We start from the raw sequence: 6,098 nt of genomic DNA, 5'->3' as shown, positions 1-6,098 counted from the left end.
ACTATGGGATCTTCTTCAATGCTTTCAGAATCTTTACATTTTTAAATTATTTTGTTTCTGTATTTTAAAATATATGTTTTATAATAACCTAACATATTTAAATTATAGTATATTTATTGAACAAAAAACTATAAAATTCTTTAATTTATCAAAATCAGCAGAAAATAGTACAAACTTTGCTAAAGTTATTGTTTTGTAAAAAAAAAAAAAAAAAAGCTAAAGTAAAACATTTTGTAGTATTTTTATCAATACTGTGTGCCTTTTTACCCCATGCTGGTATCCAGTGCCCCTTGCCACCTCATACAATTATAAATTTTTTTTTAACAAAATAAATGACTTGTATGATTTATTTTACCACAAAATCTGTTGCTCCATAAATGTTCAATACAAACGTATATATTTTTCTGCAATCATACACTTTGAGCACAGTGAAAAGCACATTTTTTTCTTAAGGTGTTTCTTCAGCCCCATTGTACCCTACGTATTCTGCGTCTCACGAAAAAAGTTCCCACAGGTATGTTTTCGTCATGAGATCAGGTTATTGTTACCTCAACTTAGAGTGTACTTGCCCAAGAAAGTACCGGATAATATAAAGTTACATGGGTTAGGTTAAGGTGTAAGGGTTGGTTCAGTATCTCGTTATTACACAGTTATTATAATTTCTATAACATAAGTACATAGTATGTACATATGGAACAGGACTGTAAAATAAAGTGCTACTGGTTTTCTTCTACATCCTTGTGATGATGATGATACATTAGCTCTGTTGCCAAGATGTTATGTACTGTTGTAGTGATATCAATTCCAATCCCTATTGAAATTAAGAAATTTGCTAAATCTTTGCTGTATAATCTTTACTGTGTAAACATCCTAAAAGCTACTAAAAGTCCTTTAAAATAGTTCTAAAATTAAACTCAGACTGAATGACACAGAGTTTCAACTTTCTTGTAATGCCAAAACATTCCAGAGTAATTGGAATCAGGAGACTGACTAGTTGGTGTAGATGTATTTACTTGAGACTGGAGCTAAACTAAGCTTAGAACTTCTACTGCAGAAATGACAAAGATTGTGGCCAAAACTATGCAGATGCTGCCACAACAGCCTCCACCTTGCACTCTACCAGGAAGACTTTCCACTAAATGCTGGAACATGGCTGCAGGGATTTGATCCCATTCAGACACAAGAGCATCAGTGAGGTCATGCACTGATGATGGGTGATGGGCAGAAAAAGTCCCACAGATACAATGCGCAAACAGGATGGATGAGTGATGGGCCAAAGTTTAAATCTAGGGTTAGAGGTTTGTTGAGCAATAGCCTTACAAATCTAAAATGCGGGAAAATCTGGGACAACTATGAATCTGCCCAGAACTGTCAGTCCATATCTGGTCCATTTCTATTAGAGAGAGGAAAGGTCATAACACTCTATAGCAACTGAGTTGGAGTTGCTGAGTTTTCTTTCTATCAAGTTTTGCAAAATGACAACGTATGAGATAACAAGAGCATGCACACCTCATAAATCTGGCTGGGCGGAAGGAAAAAACATTCCACATCCCAGCTGAAGTTTGCCTGAAGCCATGTTAGACACCTAACAAGCTTTTCTGCTGGATTCTGGAGGATTTTGTTGTCTGATAAAACCTGAATTGCTAGGCAATATATCAGGTCCAAACCTTACAAAGCACCTCTCAGTGGGAACATAACTACACATCAGTACATAAAATCTGCAATATATGCTCAATAGTTGCAGATTTTTTTTCCCCTTCATCTGATAAGAAGACATATAAACTAAACTGGAATATAAAAGTGCACATAAACTAAAATGGAAACTCATTTGCCAAATAAATTCCTCAGTGTACAAAAAACAAAAACAAACAAACAAAAAAACATGTGACCTTGCCAAAGCAAGACTGAGTAACCTCTGAATTCCATGTGTCTGACTGACAAAATTGGACAGCTCTCATAAAAGCAGATTCACAAAAGCACCTCTGCTATGAGTAATAATTGGGAAACTGACCAAGAACACTGCTATGAACCGTTTTGTGTCCATTTCTATGTTCCCTCTATAACTGCTCACTGGGAAAATGCCACATGGTTTTAGATCATGGCGTTGGTAAAAATATGTTTATAAGCAAAAACATTTAGACAGTGGATTAAAGGACAACTGCTTTTTTTAATAAATGAACCATTAAAATGGGAAGGTAAAGTTTTTTTTCTTTTTTTTTCTTTTCTGTTTATTAGTTTGGATTTTTTTAACATATGACAAGAAATTACAAAAATTGTGACACTGGACCACATAGTCAGTCATAAGGGTCAATTTTGTGAAATTGAGATAAATAATCTTTTCGATTGATGTATGGTTTGTTAGGATAGGATAATATTTGGCCAAGATACAAATATTTGAAAATCAGAAATCTGAAGGTGCAAAAAGAAAATTAAAATATTGAGGAAAGTTGTCCTAATCAAAAATTAAGTTTTGATATATTTACAGTAGGAATTGTACAACATATCTTCATGGAACATGAGCTTACCTTAATATCCTAATGATTTTTGGTATAAAAGAAAAATTTTGATCCATAAAATGTATTTTTGGCTATTGCTACAAATATACCCGTGCTACTTATGACTTGTTTTGTGGTCCAAGGTCAGAATTTGCTATATGACCGTATAATAATAATATAACATATTATTCAAACTTATCATGTATATGTAAATATAAATACATATATTTGTTATGAAAATTTCTGCCTATTTGTCACACCCCTTTGGACTGTTTATGTTGGTTTCTCTCTCTTGTGCCCATATTTGGTTGTTCCTGTTTCCTGTCCTCATTTCATCATCATTAGTTAACCTTGTATCACCTGTGCCTTAATTATGTTCAATGTTATCGCCTGTCTTTATAAGTTGCATTGAGTTCAGTGTTTGTCGTCTGGTCTCGTCAATGTATGTGTGGAATTACCTGTTTTGGATTTACCTGTGGAATATAATAAAGCCTTTATCTTTGACCTTTGTCTTCGTTCGCCCCTTCCTCACGCGATACCTGACACTATTAGTGTATTATAATATTGTACTGCATACTGCCTACATTTAATTGCCTTTACTGAAGCACTTGTCTTGATAATTGAATGCCTTTTGCCAACCACTATAATTTTATGTCAAACTGCATATGAACATAAAATCTTTACTGGTTAAAGTGGCTGCTGCTGTTAAAAGGGGAAGCATGATGAATTGTGTGAAGACAGGGAACAGTATTTCTAACTAAATATTCATATCCGTTGAGCTAGCCAAGGGGCTGAATTACTTCAACGGCGTATTTTAGTAGTTTCTTTATATCTATCAACACTGCGTGCAAAGAGAAGCATGATTTAGGAAACTACATACACGAATTGACAAACCAAATGCAAGTGGCCGTGGATGTTTTGAATGACATACAAAGTTAATTCACACTTGTCTTAGGAATGAAAAGACTAAAATCCAAATCGCAGTTTTAACACGGCCACAATGTCAACAATCAAATCAGAGGTTACTCGCACTGAGTTTGTCATTGCCTGCAATCGTTAAGCGACAGGCACAGAATTGGAGATGTCAGAGTTGGTTTTCATCACTCGTTGTATGCTGCCCTCAAATCAATAGAGGCTAATTACACCCCACAATGAACCTGCGTGGCTCATGGTGGCGACACAGTTAGATTACAAAGTTAACACACTGCTTTTCATATGAGGAAACTTGGTTAACACTATCAAACATGGTGCACTACCTGTTCAGTTTGCTTATGTCTTTATGCTTCTTTGTTTGTTATAACTGTGGTATTTAAACTGAAGTCACACTTTAAAGATTTTAAAAATCTGAATGTCACTGCTTGACCTCTTGGCTCAAGTACCTCCCTGTAATGGAAGGTTTGAAAATTCCACAGAGCCATTTTTCCTCAAAACTCATATATACTTGTCCACACAAATAATCACTATGCAGAAAACATTTTGTTCTACAATCTTGCTGGATTTTGTTGTAAAATGGCAAAACATTCTTAAAAACAAGATTAATTTGCTTGAGAAGTAAAGCTGTATGAAAGATCTAGAATTGTTTTCAAAGAATATATTTTGAATTAAGTTCATATTTCATTTAAAATGACTTCCTAACTCAAAAATGTGCATGTGGCAACATGTCTGCAAAATGATATGAAGTTTCTTCTTGAAGGTTTCATGACAGTTTCAAATTGAAGTGTCTAATGAATGTTGCTCAAAATGTGAACAGCTTTAGCAAAAAATTATGAACATGAATCGTATTATGGTTTTGTATGTATTGCTGCAGTTCAGAAATGAAATGTCTGCTAAGTGGCACTAAAAATGTAATGCTCTATTGCTTTTGAAAATAATGTACCACCTACACTAAACCTTACCATAAACCTGACTGACAGTGTTAACAAAAGCAAGCATAGAACAAAGGTGCATTTACTAAAGCAACCATGGCATTTCTACAAGTCTTTAAGCACTTTTATCGTCATTTGTGTTTAACCCTCTTACCCGATTGCTCCACATTGCAAATGCAGTGGTGTACCAGGTGAGCTACTAAGCAAGTTTACTATCCCAGAAAACAGTTAAAAAATAGGGCTGCCCTCGATTTAAACCATTTAAATCATAATAACGAGCCTTTAATTGCCTATATATGCCTATAAATGCATGCATAAAGCTTGCCACAGCACAACGGCAGAGGTAATGATTATGAATTTGTCAGGGAAAAACAGTATTAACATTGTAGTAATAACATTTTAATAATTAATTGATAAACTAGTGTTTTCTTTGTTTTGGACTTAAGAAATTAAGTCAGAGACACTGATTCATCATACAGCAGTAGTGGATGCACCTATATGCATGTTTCATATGAATTAGATAATCAGAGAATATTTGTTTTCTATTTGAATTGGTTCATTTGAAAGTAGACATTTCGCACTGGATAGATATATTTTTCATGTATGTCAGAGACGGAGATGGCAGAAAGCGCATCCTGTTTGCTTTCATTATTTTACAAAAGCACAATGTTTTGTTGGACTTTTTTTCCCCTTCATGTGACAATTTTGGTTAACCAAGCTTCTTCTTGTCAATTAACGGTTAGTCGACTATTGGGGGGCAGACCTAATAATTACATATGGAGCTTATTATGTGACAGAAATATCGCAATGTATTAGTTCACACATGATAGTACAAGTGTTATAATATATTATTACACAGCTACATGGAATACTTGATTCTGATTGGTCAGTCACCACATTCTGGGGGATGTTATTTCCTAATATAACAACTGATAAAACAATCGGTGCCATTCACTTGCTAAGATTTTTTTTTCTTCGTGGAAGCTTTGCATTTGGTTGGCTAATAAAGTCTTAAAACTCAATCAATCAATCAATCAATCAATCAATTAATTTTCTGTGTACAGCTATTAATTATGCCATCCTAGTATCGCGGACCCGCACTCTCGTTTCATGCAAACACAGCTGCTGACATTTTGTGACGACTGTAATGAATTGCAAGATAACTAACAAAATGGTAAGATTATAAAACAGTTTAATCTTAAATCAGTGTCTTTTATCACCATAATTATTCATGTGGTGAAATGCCCCCTAGTTTGAACTTGCCTACTTGCTAGCAACTGCTTTCTTCACAGAACATTTGTGTTCAAATATTTAAACTCAAATCAATATTTCATGTCTAATAATTAAATCTTGTAGAAAGCAGCCGTGTAATAAGCAGGATAATGTACAGCCAGCCAGTTGTTATTGCAAAATAAAGCCCTTCAGTCTTATACAACAGCCCTCCACTTCACATCGGGCTGCTGATAAGTCTGTCAGGCTTTATTTTTCGATAACAGCTGGCTGGATGTACATTATCCCTTACATATTGTTTATTAATCATAATTTGTGAGAAAAATAGTAAAAGTTGTTGCCTCTAATGTGAATTTCAGCTGGAAGCTGCAATGAATTGTATGCATAGGAGTATTTTTCAAATGATCCTATGTTGCTTATATGCTTATATGTGTTACTTTTCTAGTAAATTCAGTGTTTTCAAATTTTATATATTTTACGTCTATAATTAGACCAAAATTCTCATCAT

The sequence above is a fragment of the Labeo rohita genome, chromosome 4 (genome assembly GCF_022985175.1).
Source record: "Labeo rohita strain BAU-BD-2019 chromosome 4, IGBB_LRoh.1.0, whole genome shotgun sequence".
Taxonomy (NCBI): domain Eukaryota; kingdom Metazoa; phylum Chordata; class Actinopteri; order Cypriniformes; family Cyprinidae; genus Labeo; species Labeo rohita.
The sequence above is the reverse complement of the archived record's forward strand: the minus strand, read 5'-3'. Positions refer to the sequence as shown.